We start from the raw sequence: 27,170 nt of genomic DNA, 5'->3' as shown, positions 1-27,170 counted from the left end.
GAGGGCAGTGGATTTCAGTGAAAATGAAGGAAAAGTGTGGTATCGTTAAATCAAATGAGCCGCAAAGACAGAACAATGCAAGAGTAATAATCTCCAGCCTGCACTGGAGATGAGAAGGACACTGAGGTGTGACAGATGTAGGGGAATGAGTAATGCCTAGTTGAGAGGGCTTGTGGGGAGGCTTCAGGAAACAGCCTCGTGTCAATCAAGGCAAAGAGAGGAGGATCTAGCCTTCTTTAAAATTAAGGCCCTACAGAAGCTTAACACAGAATGTCCTTCAGTGACCAGGATCCTTGCCCCAACCTTCTAAAAACACTCTTCTTGTGTATTTTTAAAACTTAGCTCACAAGTCTCCTTCTCTGGGAAGCTTTCTCTGTTGTATTTATTACACTCTTATTAAAATATTTTTGTTTCTCTTTGCTTTTAATTGTTTGAATCTTTAAGTGAAGATGTGTCTTCCTTTTTATGTCATCACCGCATTTGACACATGATAGGAGCTTAGTAAATGTTTGTAGAAGTGGATTTAAAAAGACATGGTGTCACATTTTTAAAGATTTGAAAAAATGTCAAAAGGTAAAAAAAAAAATAGAATTCAGTTCTTTTTAGTCAAAGTTTTTGAGATCCAAAATACAGTCAAATGAGCACCTAGTTAAGAGTTGGGAAACCTAAGTTCATTCTGATGTCATTAACTACCTTTGTAACCATAGGCAGTAAATTCATTTTCTTTTCTTTGTATCAGTTTCTCTCATTATTTTTGTCTTGTTAGTAGTAATGCTCATATTGTAGGATTCGTACATATACATCAGTGCATTAAATACAAATTTTGAGATAAAGCATTTGGCCAGTGGCAAAATAAGAGACAGACTACCTGGAAAAGGTTAATATAGTAGTTAGGACTACACAATAGCAATATTCTTAAATTGCAAAGTAGATGAGGGGTGGTGTCAGGCAAAAGAAAGGAACAGATATACCAGGCAGAATTCCTGCCTTAAGTTGTCTGTTTAGTCAGCATATATTGCCATCTCTTATGAGCAAGAGTTTCCTCCTAAGTGTGTGCACATTATATATCTGTTTCAAAAATTATTTTTCTTCCTCTTGCTATCAGAAGCATGTGAAGTAGATGTATTAAATTAATTCACCTCCTATCACACGTATGTTCTGACTAATTTAACTAAATCTTCCCCCTATCAATTAAACCTAAACCCACTGCATAAAATCCAGTCAGTTTTGTTCAACAATTAGACACCTTAAATGACACAGCACATTGTTTAGCCTTAATTTACTCTCAAAAACTGTCTATCCTATATCAAAGAATATTGGTACTAGGAGAATCTTCCTAGTAGTGATTATAGACTGTGAAAACAGGGGCATGTAGTAAGAGGAAAGAGTTCCACTTTAATGTGGCCTACTTTTTGAGTTATTCTTTATCTAAAATCCACATTTCAGATTGATTGCATGATGATTTGAATGTCTTATCCTGAATGAAGAGCAACTAAATAAGAGACTTTGTGTTTTTATGACATATATTAGATGTATCTTTTTTGTGCAATTCATTTTATTTACTATAAAAGGTAGTGGTGTCAATTTTGTTTCTGGAAAGGTGTTCATCTTACATCTGTATGTTTATTTCATTTTTTAGAATGACCAGGTTCTCCAGGGCTTCTCAGTGGAGGAAGGAGAATTCACGTGTCCTCTCTGCAGGCAGTTTGCTAACAGTGTCCTTCCTTGTTATCCTGGAAGCAATGTGGAAAATAACCTTTGGCAACATCCTAGTAACAAAAGCATCCAAGATCTCATACAGGAAGTGGAGGAGCTGCAGGGACGGCCGGGAGCCTTCCCAGTAAGCATCAGTGTGAGGCCAAAATATCCTGGTTGACTCAGCTCTGCTTTTCAGCTTTCATTTTCGTTCTGTTTCTAAATTACTGCAGAACTTTGTACATTTAGTAGAAATTGCTGTTAGAGGCTTTTCTCCTCTGTTTGTGGTTATTAAAAACAAAAATAAGAGTAACAGAGAACAAATTATAGAACCGAAGGCATTAGAACTAAGGGATATACTTTTCCATAGTCTGAATTGTTATAGTTTTAATATATATCTTCCAGATCATAAAATTCTATCAGCTTAGATATTGTTACACTCTTTTAAGATGTTGAAATATTTAACAACAAAGCCAAACAAACAAATTACATATATGTACCTTGCAATGTAAAGCACAATCTAAATACATAAAAATATACGAATTAGGCACATTAGATTAAGATGATATATTTTCACACACATGCATACTTTATGTGTGGGCAATTATAGATTTACACACATGGGAGTGCATATCTTTGTATTGGAGAAATAATTGTATACTTGATTGAACTATTCACCATAAGTCAGTCAATTTTATTGTGGGATTTGGTGTAAGTGAACTCCTCTTTAATCTCATCCAGAAAGATTTGTTTATTTGATTTAAATTCTTAAATATTTCACCTTCATTATAGATCTATGATATGGTCCCTGAGAGAAGTGACAGCTGTGTCTGTTCTATGGAGTAAATTTATGAAAGCTATGAATATTTGACTTTTGAAACAGAAATTCATCATTGAAATCTGCTCAGAAAGCTTTCTCTCCTGGCAGTTCCTTTTCTCAGTTGAAGACTGTTCTTAGAGTGTGTGTGATTTTTTTCTTCATAAACTGAAAATTTTGTGTTAATAATAGGCTTAAAGTAAGGGATATTGATATTAGTCTTTGAAAAATGAATTCAAATGAAAGTCTTGTTTTTTATAAATATGGAAACTGTTCTAAAATATATTTTTAAAGACATCCACTTATTTGTTTAGGATATAAATTTATGTGGTTAGTTCATGGTTGGATTATAGTGTTACCAATCACAATGTAGAATTATAATGAAAGATCTCTAAAATAAGAGAAAATGTTTCTTGATCGGTTTTACCTTTGTGCACTAAATATAGTAGATAGCTAATGTACATTTGACTTTTTAATTTCCTAGTGTGTTCATATGATAAACATTGTACTGTTAAACTATTAGAGAAAATTGATATAAATAAACTTTACATGTATGTTTGCATTTTTTGCAGTCAGAAACCCACTTAAGTAAAGAAATGGAATCTGTAATGAAAGACATTAAAAATACCACTCAGAAGAAATACAGAGACTATAGAAAGACCCCAGGCTCACCAGACAATGATTTTCTCTTTATGTACTCTGTAGCTAGGTAGGTAATAATAGTATACACTTCTGTATTATGTTATTAGAAGTAATTGGTTTTATTATTGTCATTCATATTTATTTGAAGAAAGGATGCCTTTTTTTAATGTTGGTTGACATTATGGCTAGTTTTAAAACCTCCTAAAAGTATGAAAGTGTAGTCTTCCTTCATTTTCTGAAGTTTTTATTTTAATGAACTATTAAGTTAAGCTTTATTAAACATTATAATACATGTGGTAAAAATATATTAGTAGCATTTGGGGACAGATACCTACCTCAACGCATGTGAATATTATATATACAGTGTGTTGTTAAGAAATCCCTAATGAAGTACTGCCCAAAAGTGGTAATACTGAGAATTAAAAGATTGTAATATGTAAACCACTTTAATTTATTTTTAAAGTAAAAAAATAAGAAGATCTTACTTTGTTTCATTTAAGCTAGTGAAAGATCTAGTAATATCCAAAAATACTACAGGTAGTTTAGAAAATCAGGTAAGGGAGAAAAGCAAGAGAACTGGCATGTTCTAAGCCTCTATTAGTAGCCAGTAGAGGCTCAAGAAAACAGAGGTAAGTACTTTTCATTTTTCAGATCCAGTAGGATTCGTCTGATTGACTGAATATGTGTTCAGTACCTAGGAAACAGTTCCAAATAGGAATTTTAGAAAACTTAATTGAATGAGAACCATAACAAAAATGAAATTGGGGAGAAGTAGGCACAATTAAGAACTTAAAAACACATTCTGCCAGCATCAGCACTGCAGACCCCTGGATATCTCTAGATACATACTTTGTGTTTTGTCCAAGTACTATTTATTACATAATAGGTAAAATGTAGAGAGATAATGTGATTTGAAGTCATGCAGCAAATTACTGGCAGAATAGGACTGGAATTCAAATCTTGAATAAAGGTCTAGTTTTCCTTCAATTACTATCCTTTTTCCTCTCGTGTTCAGCTTTTTATAGATCACGTGCATGCAATTCATCATGGCCATTCTCTGCCTTATTTCCGGAATAGAGGGTAACAAAAGAGTAGATGAACTATGTATATGTAGTCTTTAGAACCCAGGAAAAATGGAATCAGACTTAGGGAAATTGCAGCACGCAAGATACAGCTCAGCATAAGGAAACATTAACTTTTGGTCTAAGAATGTGAATGCTGGATACAGATTGATGTAAAAGGATCTAATGGATGAGAAAATAACTTTCCAGTCTGCCATTCCTGGACTATTGTTTTTATTGTGAATACATAAAAACAATATTTGGGGGAAGATGTACTGGTTAATTTAACATTTTGTTTCTGGAGAGTTACCAGTTGCATACTTGGAACAAAATATACCTCATGTGAAAACTAAATTGAATATAATTTAATTTTGCCAAGGTTTCAAGTTGTACAAAATTTATGTACAGTATTATGGCAATGTTATAGAAGATTTTCAGATGAGGGAAGACTACCTCGGTTATGCTATACACGTTACATGAACACACATTTATGTTGCTTATGTATTTATGCCTTTAATTTTATTAAGACGGAACTTTTATTAAGATTGACCTTATAAGAAAATCCTGGTTGAATGGAAATGATCTGTGCATGGAATTTTTCTATAGCATGATATATCAAATAATTTGATTTAAATTTCATTTAGTGGAAGTTCCTGTTTCTTGGTTTAAATATTTATTTTATAGAAGAAAGCATGTTGTGATAATGGGAGACTTTGATTCAGCATGTTTCAGTTTTTCTTTTATAGAAAAGCAGGGACAGTTATCAAATATCATTTACTATGGGTGTATGTAGAGAAACAAAATGTGTTCTCCCCTCTCCAATTCTTCTCTGATCCCTAATGATAAAGTCTAAAGCAGCAATACAATGAGTCTAAAAGAGAAAGTTTAAAACCCTTAAAAACCTCATTATCCTTTGCTTAAAATTAAAATTACCCAGACCATTCATTGCAAGGTTCTCACAGTGAGATTGTGTGCCTTCTCTTAAGTTTTCCTTAATCATTAAAAAGAAAACAAAAAGCAAATTGACTGAAGAGTCAACAAAAACATGAATTGAAAGAAAAAAGTATGTGTATCCTATTTGAATAGGATGTAGTTTTTTCAAGCTAGGTAACCAGGTCTTTATTTTATGCCTAGCATATAACCTTATTTCATAAAATATTATGATTACAGATCATAATTATATAAAATATTCTGAAATGAACTTAATTTTAACTATTTAAATTTTGAACTAAATATGACTCTTTAAAATGTACTTCATTTGATTTCTGTGTGTTTGTATTTGAAATTAGTAATTTGAATGGAATACATCTCTAGTTTCCCAGAACTGAATACTCCAAACTGAATAAATAATTTTGTGTGCTCTTTCAGAGCTAAATTCTTTGATGTTTAGAAACCAACTATTTCTTTTGGGTAATTAGCCTGTAAAACTGTTTTCTTCAGTGATTGTTTTAAACCAGCCTGTAAAGCTGTTTTCTTCAGTGATTGTTTCAGAGCTGTTTTTTTTTTTTTTTTTTTTGTAGGACCATATGTATCTCTATCTCACTTTATTTGCATGCTGAAGCCTTGGAAGATTTTCAGAGGGTAGCAGAGAAGAATTCGTTGGAATGATATCTTTTGGTGGTATAAAAATTAATTAAAATCACTATATTCAAATTTTAACATATTTCTATAAAACCTTCTGTTGCAAATATATATCATTCAAATGGATTATGGAAAGTTAATTTTAGAGTAGAAAGCTTTCCTTACTTCAATGCGAATTCAGTTTTTCATTATTGAAACAAAGAATGACACTGATTTTTCCAAGGGTTTTGTATGAAAGTTACATACAGCCTAGAGGTATTGGTGACTAGCACTTGGCCTTCATATAGTCAGAAACATGGAAATGGAAAGAAAATAAAACATAAGTAGCTGAGATGTAGATGGGGAAACATCTTTAAATCACAGTGGGTGACCGACTCAGTAGAATGAATGGACCTTGCTTTATACATTAGTTAAACTGTAAGTTTAAACTAAACTATATGTGAAATAAAAGGAATGCTAGCTAGAATACCAAATTATGAATCCTTTTTAAAACTAAAAAATTATTTTGTAAAAACAAATTATCTCCCCCTGCTCCCCACCCCTCTTTCTTGTTGGTTCACCGCTGGGTTTAAGGGAATGGAAGGAAGGATCATCAAAAGAAAAAATGAAGTGGGGACTAAGGAGAATCTTATCATTGGTTACATATCAAAACAAAGAGGTTGTTGCCAGTTCCTAAGAACTTTTTGAACAATTTGCTAGTTACCATCAGGGATTTAGAAGCTGTTACCTGAAATGGTCTCTGCTTTCTGGGAATTTATATTTGGTTGGACAGACAAAACTAATAAACACCAATCTGTGTAAAATGGAATATAGTTTGTTAAAAAACTATATCATATTGAAAAAGTACTGAAGAGCTTCATAAGCAAAAATGAGCAAACTGAAATATAAAATATGTGGAAGTGCTTCTTTCCTGTCCTAAGAAGAAGGGGTTAGTTCTTGCTAACTCCTAAAGGAGTTAGCTTGAGCTGAGTCTTGTATGGATGAAGATATTTTTTTCTCTGAAAACCAGTAACTGGTTCAGACAGTAGGTGGTAAGCTCAGGCCTTGAATGGATACTATACCAGTATGTGTTTAAGTGTCTCTGTGTGTGTGTACGTATATATACCCATTTCTTTTTCAAATTATAGCTTTAAAAATAGAAGTTAGTGCCGACATGGGGTTAGAAGGGAAAAGCAGACCCTGGGCATGTAAATAGAAGCTGGGACATGGAGGAGTTTTTGTCTGGGGTTTCTAGGTGGCCACTATGGGAATCTGGAAGCAGTCTTTCTCATCATTCTTTCCAATGTAGAGATTTTCTTTTTTTCCCTTCCAAACTGATTTGAAGGTATTTGTGTTAGAAAATACAGAAAGTAGAGTCTGTTTTTCTCTGAGAACAAAAAGGCCCAGAAAACTCCTGCTCCCAGGGCATCTTATTTTTACAGCATCCATCCAGGGGGACAGGAGCCGAAGAATGTGCTGGGATTTTCAGCAGTGAGGGAAAATCAGATGTGGGGCATGTGAGGCAGCTGTGTTTCTTTCCTCCAGGAAGTGTCAAAGGAACAATTTTGAAATGAAATATGGGCAGGCTGATGGGTAGGGCCTCTGACATACAGTTTTATCCTTTGGATAGGTAGTTTTTGTGTTTTTTTTTTCTTTTAATAATTATTTTTTATTGAAGGGTAGTTGACGCACAGTATTACATTACATTAGTTTCAAGTGTACAACACAATGGTAGAACATTTATATACATAATTCTAGGTTCCAGCTATCACCCTACCAAGCTGTTACAATATCTTGACTATATTCCTTATGCTATACATTACATCCCGGTTACTTATTTATTTTACCATTGGAAGTCTGTCCTTTTTTTTTTTTTTTTGTGAGGGCATCTCTCGTATTTATTGATCAAATGGTTGTTAACGACAATAAAATTCTGTATAGGGGAGTCAATGCTCAATGCACAATCATTAATCCACCCCAAGCCTAATTTTCGTCAGTCTCCAATCTTCTGAGGCATAACAAACAAGTTCTTACATGTAGAACAAATTCTTACATAATGAATAAGTTACATAGTGAACAGTACAAGGGCAGTCATCACAGAAACTTTCGGTTTTGCTCATGCATTATGAACTATAAACAGTCAGTTCAAATATGAATACTCATTTGGTTTTTATACTTGATTTATATGTGGATACCACAAGTTTTTGTGTTTTTAACTCACATGAAAAGTTGTGTTGGAAATCTTCCAACCATGATCATAAATAATTATATTTAGTAGTTTTCTTTCAGTTATTATTTAAAATAAAATTCTTGGTAACATGTTTGTCATCCTTTAAAGTATCTTACTTGATGATTGAATAAGCAGAATTGTTCTTGTATTTATATTTTAATGAATATTTTTGCAAAGTAGGTTGAAATAAAGGTTGGCATTCTGGTTCTGACATTCATTTATAGTAATTGGTCATGTTTCTGTAGCTCTTTTAGAAGTACTATCTAGGAAATCTTAGTTTTTATAAGACAATATAGCCATTAATTTTTTTTCTACAGATTAGGTAACAGAAGATTTGTGAAAACAAAATGTATTGTTCTCATTTATATTCCCCTTGATGAAGGAACACATGCTGGTCTCCGCTTGCTTTCTGTCCACTGATATGAAATCCTTGTCCCTGCTTCCTTGCTGGTAGGTTTTTAGAAGTTCAGTGAGTAATGCGAATCGCCTGAAGGGTGGAAAATTCCCTCGTCACACAGATGCCCTTATCAGCAGCAACCAGATGGAGCTCTGAGCAGGAAGATTATCAATATTAAATTGTCCCCCCACTCAGTAGAGAGCATTAAAGCATTCCTTCAGAAATGGGTGGCAAACATACAGACTTAGGAATATTAATTTTAACAGCTTTTATTTGTAAGTAAATACATGAAAATAATATTTCAGACATTCTGTGCTCAAAATAAAATGAAAACAGTTCAAAATGTTTTGTTTTAAATCAAATAAGGTATCTTTCTTGAATTCACTTGCGAAGTGCAAGCTTGAAATTTGCCCTTTTTTTGTTGTTAAGATGGGGGAAGTCTAACCACTAGCGTTAAATGCATATCTTCGATATAAACTAACTTATTCATCTTTAATTGTGGCAATTAAATGTGTGCTTTTATTAGTTGAAGTAAAAATATAACTTATGTTTCTGAATTTTCATTTATTTTGGTAAAATTGGCTATTTTACTCTTACTGTTTTTGTATAAATCTGTGAATTCTGCATCAATTTGATTTTTGAAATGTCAATTTAACAATTATTTCTATCCTGTAAGCTAATAATCACTAAGTATTATAAATTGAGATCTGTATGAATGGTACTGTTGTTTAGCAGTGTTAACAGTTACACAATATATTTTAATTAAACTGTAATATTAGAAGTCTGTAAAAGACACTGTCTTTAATTAAATGTGTTGTTCATAGCTACTTTAGTATTAGTGATTTTGTTTCTTAATACTGATTTCTAGATACCATCTAAGCTCCGAGTGACAACCATTTCTCTGCTAGGAAAATTGGTAGCCTTTGTGTCTTATATGACAGAAACTACCTAATTAGTGGATAACAGTTGGAGTGCAAATGCTTTCATCTGATTCATATGCAGGTTTATGAAATATGTTACAGTTTTTTTCTTAAGGCCTACATTCTAGTATTTGCCAACAGTTGTGGTTTTGCAACAATTACAACATAACGTGTGCAGTTATGCAGGTATAAATATGAACATGTAAGTAAGGATAGATGAACTGTTTCCCTTTTTAGTTCCAAATACATAAAATATCATTATTACTGATGTGCATATACTATACTTCAGCAAATAATTAAGTTGAAGAACTTTGTTATTTGGGTTGATTCAGACATATCAATAAAATAAATTTTAAAATATTGTTTCAGCCTAATGACTAATATATATTTTAATGTTTTACTTACAGAACCAGTTTGGAACTTGAATAAATTCATCGAGGAGGCAATTTGTGCTCAGGTGGTGCAAGCACAGCTGGCAAAAGGTCTTGTTTAAGTAAGTATTGAAGAGAGCTACCTTCTTAAAATGTCTAATTACATCATTTTTGAAGTATATACAGGCAAAGTTTTTTTTGGTATATTTTCAACTTACCTTTATGTTATAATCAGTTTTACTAGTGATTCTATGCTTTAAATGGTTAATCTTGTACTTAAGAGTCATATGAATATTTAGCTCTTTCTATACTGTGATTACTCAGTAAATTGATGTCATACTAACTAATCAGATTTACATTGGTTCAAAATAAAAAATAATGTAGTATTCTCAGCTGTAATTGTCCTCAAATATAAGTTGTTTTGAAGAATTTTTAAATTGTGTGGATTTAAAAATATCTTTTTATAAAGACAATTTCTGTTCCCTAAAAATTCCTGTAGATATAGCTGCTGTTAATTAATGAAAGTGTACTGTATTTTGATGTGCACATTAAAATATATTAAAATTGTGGATGTTTGCTTTCATTTATGAGTATATATTAGAAAATGAGCATGAAGATTCACTACTTTTGGTAAGGGTAAATTTGAGAGAAATGTCATTTAGAACTTGAAGTAGATTTTTCAAGAGTATGGTTTTGATAATATCACTATTTAGTCATTGTTTAGAGAATTAGTGTGAATACTAGGGTAATATTATTCAATGTCCTACACAGCTAATTACTGGTCCCAAATCACTGACATTAAAATATTACCTAATGTGATTGGTATAGGAAATAAAAATTATTTAAAACAAATAATGTATTCTTTCTAAAAATTGAATATGTTTTCTTAAGTATTAAATTATTAGTTATAAAATATTACTAATACTTTTTAAAATTAGTATATTTTTAGAAGATATATATCTTTTAAATTTTGGAATGATTTCAAAGCAAAAGACTGATCAAAAACATCCTGCATTTTCTAACATAAAGACAGACTTCTGTGCAATTTCAACTGAGTTACTTTAAAATATTTAATCAGTTGTATTAGATTTTGATATTTTATTTGGGGTTATCACTTGATTCCTACAAATTTAAGGTTTTGGAAGTTATTTTTTACTGAGTATTCAGTATTTATTGATCCTTTGATGTACACACTTAAACTCTGCTTAATCAGTGATTTAGTATTATTTTTTAAATAAAGGGGAAGGTGCTGACTGCTAAGGGCTTTAGCTTCAAAGTCTGTTTGAATTAGCTGAAACTGTCATTGCACTTACATAAATTATTCTTTCTTGTTGATTTATTCATACTTGATGCTTTGCATTGGATGATAATATTCTAGAAAATGTTACATTAGGAAGCATTTAGTAAGGGAATTTCAGTTTTATGTTCAAACACTCTTTCATATTTATTTTCTCTGAAGTAATCAAATTTACTCAGAGGCATGTAAATTATTAATTTATTCAGAATCATAAAGTAGTAGTAAAATTCTAGCAGCAGCCACTTCAGTCATCATCCTCAATTTTTAATTTAAATTATTAAATTGATAGTTATTTTCAGATATCTTCTTTTTATTTTCCCCTTAGGTAATAAGAGATTACAGTGTACCAATATAGAAAAAGTAGTGATGAAGCTCATTTTAAATATAAGTTAATACTGTTTTTAGTTTTCTTTTCTTTTCTTATTAACTAATACTAGTTCTTTTTTTTCCCCAACTTTGTTGAGGTATGATGGACAAAGAAAAGTTTATGTGTTTAGGTTTCACAACATAATGTTTCTTTCATTTTCATCTGATTTATTGTTCAATAGCTCATGTGTTATTTATCCTAATACTTATAAAAGCAATCATGTATGTAGAATATATTGTAAAAATCCCACTATTTTTTTGCAAGTGTATAAACTTAAGCACTTGTTTTTCACTCAGGCTTAACTCAAACATCATTTACGTTGAATACCAGAACTTAAATGGATGGCGTTTCATAGGATGCTAGGTCAAATATCTCATTTTTTCATCTTCCAGTAGAACTTTAATGGTATTATTAAACAAAAATTTCTGTCTTTTCTCTAGAGATTCCTCATATGTCACTATTTTCCTCTTCCCATTCATTGCTCTCCATTACCTTTTATTAAATATGTCATTTTAAAAGTGTCTTTTTAAAATTTCATAATATTTTGAGAAAAGACCAAAAATGATCCACTAATTAAACAAATGAAAGGGAACTTAGATATTTTGAATACTCCACAACTTCTTGACGAAATTGAAGATTAGTTTAGTCAAGGTAAGATTTAATAAATTTTGTCTGGAATGGCTTCAGAGGCCTGACAGGGAATTAATAGATGCACACACACATCCACAGGGATGGGGTGGAGAGGGGTCAGAGGTGTACAGGAGATCGAGGATTGTTCTTTCTACACAATAAAAGCAGAAAATATAATGGCTAAATTCATACTGAGAAATCAAATAATATTATAGTGGAACAATACCCTTCAACACATTTATATTCAAATAGATTTTTTAAGTTTTATGGTAAAATGATCACTATCCAATCATAATAAAAGTTCATTCCTAAATATGGGTCTGCAAATTTTTACACATTAAAAAAAGTGAGCAAAATTAATTTACATAGCAGAATACTATGGTATTTTAATAATATCTTACATTTGTATTCTTAAAGTTGTAAAGTACTTTCACATAAATTATTTATTCTTTAGAATGACCATGTGAACAGGTGTTAATCTCTCTTTTGTAGAAAAGGAAACTAAAGTTCAGAGTGATTGCCTTGCCAAGTCATACAGCTAGAAAATGTCAAGCTCATATTTCACCCCAGCTCTTCTGACTCTAAATTCAGTTTTGTAAGACATATTCCTTCCCCTTAAGTGTTCCAAAGGATGCAGAACCTTTAGGGCCTTAACCAATGGGCTTGGTCAAGGACTGAGCTACACTGTTGCCATGGGATATTTCCAGGCTCTGCCATGCTAACCCTCCTATGACCTTCTCTGTTTTCTCTTACCAGCCTTTCTCTGTGGATCCTATTTTTGTGTTGGGTCACTCCTTCAGATATTTTCTCAAGTCCTGATTCCTTCTTCCCTGAATACCAGTTTGTTCTTCCTTATTTTGCACCAGTTTGGTGACTGTTTCTTCCTCGCTTCTGCTGTGCACCGCCTGTGTCAGTTCCGACATATAGCTCTGCTACTGAGTCCTGCTTCAGAGGCCTAGACCTCCTGCTTATCCACTAGAAGATCAGATTTAAGGACCTTGGGTTCAGCAGATAATGCTGGTTCCAGATCGTTTATTATAAGGTAGAAAGTGTTAAGTTCTAAAGAGGGATATGCATAAAATTCTAGGAAATTTGGAGGTTTGGGATCATATCTAGCTGGTAAAATGAGTGAAGATTATGGTAGACATGGTATATGACCAAGACTTTGAAATATAAGTGAATTAGAGTTTTTGTTAAATATTGGCGTATATGCTGGTAAGTACTACCAACTTGGTTAACAAATGATATAGGACAAAGTGATGGAAAGGCAAAATTTTTATTAAGAATAATGTCTTATGGGGATTAAACAAGACGGCTGCATGAGAAGTAAGCAGAAACCTCCTCCCAAAACCATGTATAACAAGACAATACAGCAAAAACAACTAATACTGAAAGAGTGATCGGAAAGAAGAATGCAACAGACAGCTTAGATATGGGGAAAAGAGAAGACCTCATGGAAAGAGTAAAGAAACCTGTGATCCTGTGTGACACAAGCCCTCTCCCACCTAAGCTCATGAGTGGGAGGAAGAGAAATGGAGGGGAGAGAGAGTAGAAGCCCAGGACTGCTAAATACCCACCCCTGGAGATCTGCTCTGGGAGCATGAACCCACATTACATGATTCTCTGGAGATTAGAGCAGTTGGAAAGCAAAGACAGGCAGAATACTCAGAAAGACTAGATTCTAGCTACTTGTGGAAAACAGGTACCCACAACTGGCTATGCTGGGACAAAAGAAAGGCAGGCACTTTGAAAGACTTCCTAACAGCGAGACGGCTGCTAAAGAGACAAGGATTATACAGAGCTTGCTGTCAGGAGAAAAGACAGGTGCACAAAATCATCCTGGCACACACAGCAGAGCAGATTGGGAACTTTCAGAAGCTCCATGCACTTCATCCCCCTGGCTGGCAACACAGTGCCAAGGTCTACCCAGTGCAATATGCAGCCTGTGGCTCCTTCTTCCCAGCCAGCACTAGTTCACAAACCTGCTGACCCCACCATCATCCCAGGCCAGCCAGAGGGCAGCCCCACCTATGGCACCAACAAGGGTGTAGCTTTTAGAATCCATCTTGCAATCTTGGCCCACTGGCCCTGGCATGGGAGGCAGGCACTGTGGCCAGGAAGATGGGAAAGTGCTCTTTCTTCCCAGAAGGCACTGGCCCTGTGGACCTGTGACCCCCAACTTTGACCAGGGGCTGGACTGCTCTAGAGAGTAGAGCTTCTGGGCACTAGAGGCCACTGCCTACATAAAGTTATTATTCAGTAGGATTCATTAGAAATATGAAGTGGCAAAAAACCTGGTACAAACCAAAATCCCTCAAACACCTGAAAGAAGGCTAAGTGAAACTGAATCACCAATATTCCTGATAAAGATTTCAAAATAAAAATCATAAACATGCTCACAGAGCTACAGAAAAATTTTCAAGACCTCAGGGAGGTTTTCAAGAAAAGACAGAAACTTTGAAAAATATAGCATCTAAATGAAACATACAATGGAGGGATATAAAAAGCAGATAAGATGAGGTAAAGGATATGATTAATGAAATAGAAATTAGGGAACAGAAACACAAAGAACCAGAGGTGGAGAGACCAAAAAGGATCTCTAGGAATGAAAGTGTATTAAGAGAACTGTGTAACCAATCCAAAAGGAGCAATATTCATATTACAGAGGTACCAGAAGGAGAGAAAGAAAAGTAAAAAAGGACAGAAAGTGTCTTTGAGGAAATATTTGCTGAAAACACCCCAATCTGGGGAAGGAAATGTTCCCTCAGGCCATGGAGGTGCACAGATCTGCCAACACACAAGGGACCCAAGGAAGATAACACCAAGACACATAATAATAAAAATGGCAAAGATCAAGGACAAGGACAGAGTATTCAGAGCATCCAGAGAGAGAAAAAAGACTAGATACAAAGAAAAACCCATCAGGCTGTCATCAGACTTGTCAGCCGAAACCTTACAGGCCAGAAGGGAGTGGCATGATACATTTAATGCAATGAAACAAAAGGGCCTCGAATGAAGAATACTCTACGTGAAAAGATTTTCATTTAAATTTAATGGAAGTATCAAACCATTTCCAGAAATGCAAAAGTTGAGGGAATTTACCTCCCAGAAACCAAACCATCTCTCTGGTGCATTTCGAAGGGACTGCTCTAGATGGGAGTGCTCCAAAGGCTAAATAGCTGTCACCACAGAAAATAAAACCACAGCAAAGAAAGTAGACCAATTAATTGCTAAGCAAATGTGAAATTAAATCAACTACCCTCAAAAAAACTGAAGGGATACACAAAGAGTACAGAATATGACACCTAGTATATAAAGAGTGGAGGAGGAATAAAATGGAGAAAAACTTCTTTAAATTGTGTTTGAAATTGCATGATAAGCAAGTTAAGTTAGAGTTTTAGATACTAAAGAAGATGCCCTTGAACCTTTGGTTACCACAAATCTAAAGCCTGCAATGGCAAAGTACATATCTATCGATAATAACCCTAAATGTAAGGACTGAATGCACCAAACAAAAGACACAGAGTTACAGAAGGGATAAAAAAAACAAGACCCATACATATGTTGCCTACAAGAGTCCTCACTTCAAACACAAAGACCTACACAGATTAAAAATCAAGGGGTGGAAAAAGGTATTTCATGAAGCTAAATAGGGAGAAAAAAGCAGGAGTTGAAGTACTTGTATCAGATAAAAAAAGAATTCAAAACAAAGGAAGTCACAGGAGAAAACAAAAGAAGGACATTACCTAATGATAAAGGGGTCAGTCCAACAAGAGGATATAACCATTAGAAATGTCCATGCACCAAACATAGAGCACCCAAAAATGTGAAAAAGTGCTAACAGAATTGAAAGGGAAAATAGAATGCAATGCATTCATTTTAGGAGACTTGAACTCAACACTCAATAGAAGGACAGATCAACCAGACAGAAAATAAGTAAGGAGACAGAGTCAATGAACAACACATTAGAACAGATGGACCTAAGAGACGTCTATAGAAAATGTCACCAAAAAGCAACAGGACACACAGTCTTCTCAAGTGCACATGGAACATTTTCAAGAATAGATCATATACTAGGCCACAAAAAATCCTTGGTAAATTAGAAAAGACTGAAATTGTACCAAACAGCTTTTCAGACCCCAAAGGTATGAAATTAAAAATAAATCCTGCAAAGAAAACAAAAAATCACACAAACACATGGAGGCTTCACAACATGCCCCTAAATAACCAATGGATCAATAACCAAATAAAAACAGAGATCAAGCAATATATGGAGGCAATGAAAACAATAATTCAGAACCCAAAAATCTGTGGAATGCAGTGAAAGCCATGCTAAGAGGGAAGTATATTGCAATATAGGCCTACCTCAGGAGAGAAGAACAATCCCATATGAACAGTCCAAACTTGCAGTTAACAAAACTAGAAAAAGAAGAACAAAGGAGACACAAATTCAGTAGAAGGAGGGGCATAATAAAGATTAGAGCATAAATAATTAAAATTGAGAAGAATAAAACAATACAAAGAATCAATGAAAGCAAAAGCTTGTTCTTCAAGAAAATAAATCAAATAGATAAGCCCCAAGTCAGACTTATCCATAAAAAAAGAGAGTCTACACACCTAAACAGAATCAAAAATGAGAAAGGAAAATCATGAAGGACACCACAGAAATACAAAGAATTATCAGAGATTGCAATGCAAAATAACATGCTAAAAAACTGCATAATCTAGAAGAAATGGACAACTTTTTAGAAAAATACCACCTTGCAAGGCTGACCCAGAAAGAAACAAAATCTGAACAAACCAATAACCAGCAACGAGATTGAATTGGTAATCAAAAACTACCTAAGAAGAAAATCCCTGGACCAGAGGGCTTCACCGCTGAATTTTAATCAAACATTTACTGAAGACATAATACCCATCCTCCTTAAAGTTTTCCAAAAAGTAGAAGAGGAGGGAATACTTCCAAACTAATTCTATGAGGCCAGCATCACTCTAATACCAAAACCAGGCTAAGACACCCCAAAAAAGGAAAATTACAGATCAATATCCCTGATGAACCTAGATGCAAAACTACTCAACAAAATATTAGCAAGCCGATTTAAAAAATACATAAAAAACATCATCCACCATGACCAAGTAGGATTTATTCCAGGGATACAAGGATGGTAGAATATTTGAAATTCCATCATCAGCCACCATATCAACAAAAAGAAGGACAAAAACCACATGATCATCTCCATAGATGCCTAAAAAGCATTTGACAAAATTCAACATCCATTCGTGATAAAAACTCTCAACAAAATGGGTATAGAGGGCAAGTACCTCAAGATAATAAAGGCCATATATGACAACCCACAGTCAACATCATACTTAACAGCAAGAAGCTGAAAAGCCTTTCTTTTAAGTTCAGGAACAGGACAAGGATGTCCCCTCTCTACACTTTTATTCAACCTAGTTCTGGAGGTTCTCTCTACAGCAATTAAACAACACAAAAATAAAGGGCATCCAGATTGGTAAGGAAGAACTTAAACTATCACTGTTTGCAGATGACCTGATACTGTACCTATAAAACCCTAAGGAATCTACACCAAAACTACTAAATCTAATATCTGAATTCAGCAAAGTTGCAGGATAGAAAATTAATACAGAGAAATCTGTTGCATTCCTGTACACTAACCATGAACTAGCAGTAAAAGATATCAGGAAAACAATTCCTTTCACAATTACATCAGAAAGAATAAAATACCTAGAAATAAACCTAACCAAGGAAGTGAAAAACCTGTACTCCAAAAACTGCAAGACACTCATGAAAGAAATTAAAGAAGATACCAATAAATGGAAATACATCCTGTGCTCATGGCTAGGAAGAATTAATATTGTCAAAATGGCCATCCTGCCTAAAACAATCTACAGATTCAATGCAATCCCTATCAAAATACCAACAGCATTCTTCAACAAACTAGAGCAAATAGTTTTAAAGTTCATATGCAACCACAAAAGACCCCAAATAGCCAAAGCAATCCTGAGAAGGAAGACTAAAGCTGGGGGGATTACACTCCCTGACTTTAAGCTCTACCCAAAACCACAGTAATCAACACAACTTGGTACTGGCACAAGAACAGACACACAGACCAATGGAACAGACTATACAGCCTAGATATAAACCCAACAATATATAGTCATTTAATATATGATAAAGGAGCAATGGACATACAATGGGGAAATAACAGCCTCTTCAACAAATGGTGTTGGCAAAACTGGACAGCTACATGCAAGAGAATGAAACTGGATTATTGTTTAACCCCATACACAAGAGTAAATTTGAAATGGATCAACGACTTGAATGTAAGCCATGAAACCATAAAACTCTTAGAAGACAACATAGGCAAACATCTCCTGAATATAAATATGAGCAACTTCTTCTTGAAACCATCTCCTAGAGAAAGGGAAACAAAAGCAAAAATGAACTCATGGGACTACATCAAACTAAAAAGTTTCTGTAAGGGAAAAGTCATCATCAACAGAACAAAAGGCATCGTGCAGTATGGGAGAATATATTTTTGAACAGCATATCCAACAAGGGGTTAACATCCAAAATATATAAGAAACTCACATGTCTCAACACCCAAAAGCAAATAACCCTATGAAAAAATGGGCAGAGGATATGAACATGCAATTCTCCAAAGAAGAAGTTCAGAGGGCCAACAGGCACTTGAAAAGATTCTCCACATCACTAATCATCAGTGAAATGCAAATTAAAACCACAATGAGATATCACCTCACACCAGTAAGGATCGCCACCATCCAAAAGAGAAACAACAACAAATGTTTCCGAGGATGTGGAGAAAGGGGAACCCTCCTACACTGCTGGTGGGAATGTAAGCTAGTTCAGTCATTGTGGAAATCAATATGGAGGTTCCTAAAAAAAACTGAAAATAAAAATACCATTTGATCCGGGAATCCCACTCCTAGGTATTAACCCAAAGAATACAAGTTCTCAGATTCAAAAAGACACATGCACCCCTATGTTTATTGCAGCACTATTTACAATAGCCAAGAAATGGAAGCAACCTAAGTGTCCATCAGTAGATGAATGGATAAAGAAGAGGTGGTACATATACACAATGGAATACTATTTGGCCATAAGAAAAAAGACAAATTCTACCATTTGCCAGAACATGAATGGAACTGGAGGATATTATGCTCAGTGAAATAAGCCAGGTGGAGAAAGACAAGTGCCAAATGATTTCCCTCATTTGTGGAGTATAACAAAGAAACAAAACTGAAAGAACAAAACAGCAGCAGACTCAGACCTCCAAGAAAGGACTAGCAGTTACCAAAGGGGAGGGATGTGGGAGGGCAGGTTAGGAGGGACACAGAAGGGGATTGAGGGGGATTATGTTTAGTACACATTGTGTGTGAGTTCACAGGGAAGGCAGTGTAGCACAGAGAAGGCAAACAGCGAATCTCTGGCATCTTACTACACTGATGGACAGTGACTGCATTGGGGTATGGGTGAGGACTTGATGAATGGATGAATGTAGTAACCACATTGTTTTCTCATGTGAAATATTCATAAGAGTGTATATCAATAATACCTTAATGAAAAGAAATTAATATGGAACAGCAAAAGACCCTGAATCGCCAAGCAATCCTGAGAAGGAAGAATAAAGATGGGGAAGTTATGCTCCCTGAGTTCAAGCTCTACTACAAAGCCACAGTAATCAAGACAATTTGGTACTGGCACAAGAACAGACCCATAGATCGATGGAACAGGGTATACAGTGAAGATATATATCCAATCATATATGATCAATTAATATACGATAAACGAGCCATGTATATACAATGGGGACATGACAGTCTCTCAAAGAACTCGTGTTGGCAAAACGGGACAGCTACATGTAAGAGAATGAAACTGGATTATTGTCTCACCTCATACACAAAAGTAAACTCAAAATGGATCAAAGACCTGAATGTAAATCATGAAACCATAAAACTCTTGGAAGAAAGCATAGGCAAAAATCTCTTGAATATAAACGTGATCAACTTTTTCATGATCATATCTTCTTTGGCAAGGGAAACAAAAGCAAAAATGAGCAAATGGGACTACATCAAGCTAAAAAGCTTCTCTTCAGCAAAGGACACCATCAGTAGAACAAAAAGGCATCCTATAGTATAGAGGATATATTTGCAAACGATGCATCTGTAAGGGGTTAACTTCCAAAATATATAAAGAACTCACATGCCTCAACACCCAAAAAGCAAATAAACTGATTAAAAATGGGCAGAGGATCTAAATAGACAATTCTCCAAAGAAGAAATTCAGATTGCCAACAGGCACATGAAAAGATGCTCCACATTGCTAATTATCAGGGAAATGCAAATTAAAATCACACCGGATGGCCACCATCCAAAAGACAAGGAACAACAAATGCTGGTGAGCAGGTGGAGAACGGAGAAGCATCCTACACTGTTGGTGGGAATGTAAATTAGTTCAATGGTTGTGGAAAGCAATATGGAGGTGCATCAGAAAACTAAAAATAGAAATACCATTTGACCCAGGAATTCCACTCCTAGGAATTTATGTGAAGAAAAAAGATCCCAGATTCATAAAAACATATGCACCCCTGTTTATCACAGCACCATTTACTGTAGCCAAGATTTGGAAGCAACCTAAGTTTCCATTAGTAGATGAATGGATAAAGAATATGTGGTACATAATACACGATGGATATTATTGAGACATAAAAAGGCAAGAAATCCTACGATTTGCAATAATTTGGATATATCTAGATGGTATTATGCTCAGTGAAATAAGCCAAGCAGAGAAAGACAAGCACCAAATGATTTCACTTATTTGTGGACCGTAACAATGAAGCCAAACTGAAGAAATGAAGCAGCAGCAGACTCGCAGACTCCACGAAGGGTCTAGTGGTTACCAAGGGGAAGGGGGTGGGATGGGTGAGTGGAGAGGGATAGAGAAGTGGATTAAGCGATATTATAATTAGCATACATAGTGTCGTTGGGTCATGGGGAAGGCAGTGCACCACAGAGAGAACAAGTAGTGAATCTCGCATCTTACTATGCTGATGGACAGTGACTGCAATTGGGTTTGTGTGGAGGGGGACTTAATAATATGGGTAAATTTAATAACCACAATGTTGGTCATGTTAAATCTTTGTAAGATTGTATATCAATGATACCTTAAAAAAAGGAATGTATTATTAAAATTATTCAGTGAATTTCTTTGTTCAAGTAATTTGGCTTTCAACACTTTTTTGCTATAACATTCTTAGTGTATTTCTCATGTAGTAATTGTTGAAACCAGTGGCTGGAGGAAAGATATGTCATTTGGTAAATTATTAACATTAAAGGATAAGTTTTAAAACGTTATCTTTAGATAAAAAAGCATCTTTGCACATGGTTGGGTGAGACTTTCTGCTTATTACTGTAGTTTTAAGAAGTCTCAATTTGTATCACAAATGGATTTCATGATTTTATGCAGAGATTTAAAAATGAAACTTTAGTTAAGAGAGAGTAAGCAAACCCTCTCTCTGACATTTTCATTTGAGGAGCTCTAACTTATTTGTGATATAATTTACAATCTTATCAAGAAATGATGCAAATATGAAAAACTGACCCCTGTATTTGTTTTTCATGGAATGCAATCCATCTTAAATGTGTGCAGGCAAATTAAAGTAGCTTTAGTTGCTCAAAGAGTGAATTTTTTGTGAGTTCAGAGTATGGAAGATTATTTTGATGTTAATTTCACCCTGCAGTAAGGCTGTATAAAGGTCTTGTTGAGTAAAATCCCAAAATTGCTCTTATGTAGTCTGACCTTATTCTTGAACACTGGTAAAATTCTGGTATATATGGTTTACTAAGTTTTTGTTTTCAGATTTAAAAATTATGAATTCTGCAAATATGTTTAATCACAACTTCTGTTCTTTTTGTTTCCCCATAACTAGTGGAGAGTTTGTCCCCCAAATTTTATAAGTCAGTGTGCATAAATTAATAGAAAAATGTGGAGTTTGCCTCCTGACACTATTATTTATGGTAGACATGGTTTAGGTGCGAGGTTTTTCACCTCATCGATTGTGTTCCTCATGGTCCTCAACCCAGAAGATCGTTATATAAGACCTCAATTTTACAGTGCATATTTAAGTCTTCATAGATTGTAATCTCGACCATTATTATTTCTGCTATTTCATCACTACCATTATCAAATTAGTGATGGTGGTGGTGGTGGTGGTGGTGGTGATGAGACCAGAAGCAAGATGAAAGTTAATTTTTAACTCTTTTTTTAAAATAAGATTTCAACAGTCTTTCAATCTGTTAAGAGATGATAGAAAAGACAGAATGGGATTTATTTCCAAAGACTGATATAGCTCATCTGTTTGGTTAATTTCAGGGAATTTTTAGCTTTAATATTTGGGATCAGAGTTGTGGCTTTGACAATTCTTTAGTCTTTCTGAAGGTCCTTTGCTTTGTGGCCCAGGAACCCAGGACTCCCTGCATTCATCATTCATGACTTGCATATTCCAGGACCTAAGTACCATATAATAATTTCTGCTGTCAGGGCATAGGCACAAGGCATCCAGCTCCTTTTTTCTTCAGTGTGAGTAGAACTCTATTCTCTGTCCCTCAGTTTTAAATGAGGTGCTCCAATCAGACCTAGATTCATGAAGTGTGCCCTCTTTGGTAAGAAGTAAATTAGGAATCCTAAGAACTGGTCTGTTTCTTTACACTTCCTGGGCTACCTATACTTGGAAGCAGAATTGTGCCCCTCCCCACCCCTCACATTTTACCTTATTGTGGGAATGGGGATGATGATACCTGTGTTGATTATCTAACATACCATGATTAATGAAAGGTTCAAATGGTATTATCTAATGCTATATATCTTATGAATTAAAGTATTTTATATATATTACTTTATTTTTATTACTATTATTACAAAAATTTTAACCCTTTAAAATTCCTACCATGACTGCCACTTTATTCCCCACCCTGCCCTGCCCTGCCTGGAGTGGGGAGGAGTGGCATGGGGAAAGTTCCTGCCACCCAGTGGCATGAGCCTCCTATTTCTTGGGAACCAAGAGGAGAGCTGCAGATCTTTGCTCCTTAGAGTTGTTCCCAGACCTCAGTTGAGGAGCTCCCTCCCATCTTTCCATGGCTGATTTCTCATGGGTGTGTAGAGGAACCAGGGGAAGCTGACTCTGCTGAGAGAGGATACCCACACCTGTTACATTCACCTCTTGGGTAAATGGATCAGAACCATTTCCTCACTTTCATTATTCAGTTACAGAGAAACTGAGATTTTTTTTCCTCATGGTAATTCAGAAAGTCATTTGGCTACTTGAGATTTTTTTCACTGAAAATTATTTAACCAGTGATAACTGTATTGATAGGACTAAAATCCTCAGTGGTCTGGAAATGCAACCCATTTAATTTTACCTTAAGTAAATTTTAACAGTGGTACAACTTAAGATGTAAAGCTACGTGAGCACTCAGTTGAGTAATCCATCTGAGAAATGATGGTCACAGTGGAGTGGAGCAGAGGATGGGTCAAGGGATGCAGGACCAGTAGGACTGGTAACCAGTTGGCTATGGAGGATAAGGACACGGAAGATGGCTCCCAAGTTTTTCCTTGGATGTTGCATGGCAGTGATGTCATTAACTTGAGTAGGGACTATAAAAGGAAATGAACATTGGAGCTAGGCTGGGCTATTTAATCAGCCTAGTTTTGGGTATAATGATTTTATGGTACCTATTGAACATCTGAAGTGCTGGAGAAATTTGTGAACTGTAAACTTATAGGTAGAAGTAGAAGTTGAAGTTAAGTGAAGTAGTGTGTGTAGAGCAAGAAGGAAAGGGGACTAAGAAGAAATTCCTTATCCTTTCTTACAGAGAATGCCACCTTTTAGGGTTCAGTAGAGGAAGAAGAGTGTGTAAAAGTAACTGAGAAGGAAATGGGGGAGAACCAGGGAAGAGTGGTACCAATAGTTCCGGGGAGGAGTGAGAAAGAGTTAAAAATGCATGTTAATATTTTCTTTTAAGTGGTAGTTTTATGTGGACACCTGATGTTTCTACTGTAGTTATAATCTCTAATTTTAGTTCTAATATCTCAAGTTTATAAGTATTAAATTTGCTACTTGGAATTTAATCTCAGAAACCATATGTATATACATGTATGTAAGCATACCTGTCTATACACTGCAAATGTATGCTATTATGGTAATCGCTCTCACTATGTAACAGGCCAGAAAGGTGATATTAACCTCATGTGACAGATAGTAAGACTAAGGTGATTTTCCCTAGGATACATAGGGCCAGTACAGAGCTTGGATTCAAATCCAGGACTTGCTGGCTCCTGCTAGACAGTGGTGCCTCCTATACATGTGTTGAAAGCACAACACACCCATAAGTTAATTTAATAATGTTTCTTATTTCCAAACTCTTTTATAAATATTGATCTAACTTCAGAGCTTTAAAATGTGTCCTTCCAGAGAAGGAGTTATCCTTTTACTTTACTATTGTTCAAATTTTAATAATATACTTTCTTGATATGATTATTTTCAACTTTTTAATACCATGCACATAGTTGATGTTTAATACATCTTCTCATTATTTTTTAGTTTTTAACTTTTTGATTATGATCTTAGGGTTTTCCTTATCCTGTGTGTACTACTGTCAATATTTGTTTAGTATTAGAGATATTTTTGCAGCTAACTGAATATTAGAGTTTAGAATTGCTAATAGGTCTAAGACTAAATTTTGAAAACAGTGCATTGTATAAACACAGTAAAAGGTATTGATTGTTACTTGTCCAATTCTGTTTCCTACTGAAGTTATCTGCAATTTCTAGGAGTGTTTTTGGAAAGTACATATAACTTGTTAGATATGTTGTTATTCTTCAGTTCTAGTTAAAGCCAATACCAAAGACTTTTTTCATATATTGTTTGAATAGCTTTAGAAGATGCCTCAGGGTTTTCATAGGAATAGAAAGGTGTGTGTGTGTGTGTTTGTGTGTGTGTGTGTGCATATTAAAAAAGTAATTTTGTACTATTCTTTTAATTATAAAAACTCCAAGGAGAACTGGACTGGGAGTGGTAGAAAGAACTAGGAAGAAGCCAATCCTGAATTCTATTTTTTCTTTTTCTACAAATACTATGATAACTTGGCAAGGTACTTCCTTTCTCTTGGCCTATTTCCTCACCTGCAGGATGATGGAATATAAAAAGGTAAAAAGTTTCCTTCTAACATTTATGTTTCTTTAATTATGGTGGAGGCTAGGAAAATAGGCAGATTGCAATATTATTTGTATGGCGGCTGTGATTTTCAGTGTGAAACAGGTTAATAAAACTGCAACTTCTATGCTTTTGATTTAATTAGGTACTTTAAGGTAATTGATCTTGAAAGGAGATATTTTTTAAAGCTCTTTGATTTTGTTAACACTTATATAAACAAATTGCAAAGCTCCCCATCTTGCAACTTGATTTAATATTTTTCTGCAAAATGAATTTAGGGATTTTAAAAATACTTTTAGGTTTTAAGACAATTTAAATAGTATATTCTTGATCCAAGCAGTCTCTTATGTGTAATTGAACTGAAATAAAATAAAAATGATAAATATATCTTTCATTGTATTATTTCTCTAGTAAAAATGACTCTTGTTCTCAGTGTAATCAGTGGAACCAATGGAACCAGGTTACTGGAAAAACTAGAAATTTGGGAGACTTGTCTCACAGCAGGAGATAACACTATTACTTAACCTGGTAGAATTTGTGTGAAAATTAATTGAGATAACCTGTGTAAAGTGATTATTAAATAGTGCTTGGCACATGATAGATGCTGAGCTACTGTTAGCAGTTAATGGGATAAAGAAATTTTAAAAGATGATTATAGACTATACACTGACTTAGAGACAGAGGTGAGGCAGGGTGAAGTATTTGGATTTTTCTGTTTGTTATAGACAGATCAGATTGAAACGCAAATTTGTGTGTAGAGTGTTAAGATTCAGCTCTCCCGCCCACCTCCTGTGTCCTCTACCGTGCCCCACAGAGTAGAAGAACATTTATTTTGTTCATCTTAGAGCTCTCATATGCCTTTCAATAGCTTCCCAAACTAACAACTACGGCTACCACCACCACTACCATATACCACCAACATAGAAGAAGAATACTGATGGATCTTAAGTTAATCTTAAATATCGTTGATTTCTAAGTTAAGTGCTCAGAGAAACAAAATCTTGTTTAGTTTTGATTATTTTAATTTAGAGAATAAAGGACAGTATGCTTGTGTTATATGGCTATTTTCCTTCTGGTTTTATTAATTTCAGTCGTATGTCAAGAACTGTTTGTTGGGGGTGGAAGATGACAGCGTGAGTAGAGCAGCGGAAATCTCCTCCCAAAACCACATATATCTATGAAAATATAACAAAGACAACCCTTCCTAGAATAAAGACCAGAGGACACAGGACAATATCCAGACCACATCCGCACCTGAGAGAACCCAGCGCCTCGCGAAGGGGGTAAGATACAAGCCCCGGCCCGGCGGGAGACGAGCGCCCATCCCCCCACCTCCCGGCGGGAGAAGAGCAGGCAGAGCGGGAGGGAGACGGAGCCCAGGACTGCCGAACACCCAGCCCCAGCCATCCGGGCCAGAGTGCAGACACAGTACGTGCCCAGGGGGCCCTGGATGCTAGGGAACAGGGCAGCAAGAACAGTGAGCGGGCACCAGAGGCCGGGTGCCGGAGGACATAAGAAAAGCGCGTGACCATTTTTTTTTTTTTTTTTTGCGATTTTGTTCTGGTGAGCGCTTTTTGGAAGTCTTAAAGGGATAGGGCCCCCAATACTAGGGAAACAGGGCAGCAAGACCGGTGAGCAGATGCCTGGGGCTGGCGCCGGAGAATAAAGAAAACGAGCGGCCACTTTTTAATTTTTTTTTTAATTTAAGAAAAAAAATTATTTAATTGTTTTTTTAATTAAAAAATTTTTTTTTTTGTGGTCATTGTTTTGTTTTGGCGGGTGCTATTTGGAAGTCTTAAAGGGGCAGGGTGGGACACTTAATCCAGAGGTAGGGAATCCGGGGATCTCTGGGCACCCTAACCCCTGGGCTGCAGGGAGCAGGGAGGCCCCTTACGGAGATAAATAGCCTCCCAGCAGCTCCTGCTCCAAC

At 35.1% G+C, this 27,170-nt stretch overlaps 1 pseudogene; it reads left to right on the top strand.

Moving 5' to 3' along the window:
- The window catches only part of LOC130678901 (E3 ubiquitin-protein ligase UBR3-like), a 51,609-nt pseudogene that overhangs the window by 3,050 nt on the left and 21,389 nt on the right, over positions 1-27,170 (top strand).

The sequence above is a fragment of the Manis pentadactyla genome, chromosome 13 (genome assembly GCF_030020395.1).
Source record: "Manis pentadactyla isolate mManPen7 chromosome 13, mManPen7.hap1, whole genome shotgun sequence".
NCBI lineage: Eukaryota > Metazoa > Chordata > Mammalia > Pholidota > Manidae > Manis > Manis pentadactyla.
The sequence above is the reverse complement of the archived record's forward strand: the minus strand, read 5'-3'. Positions and strand labels throughout refer to the sequence as shown.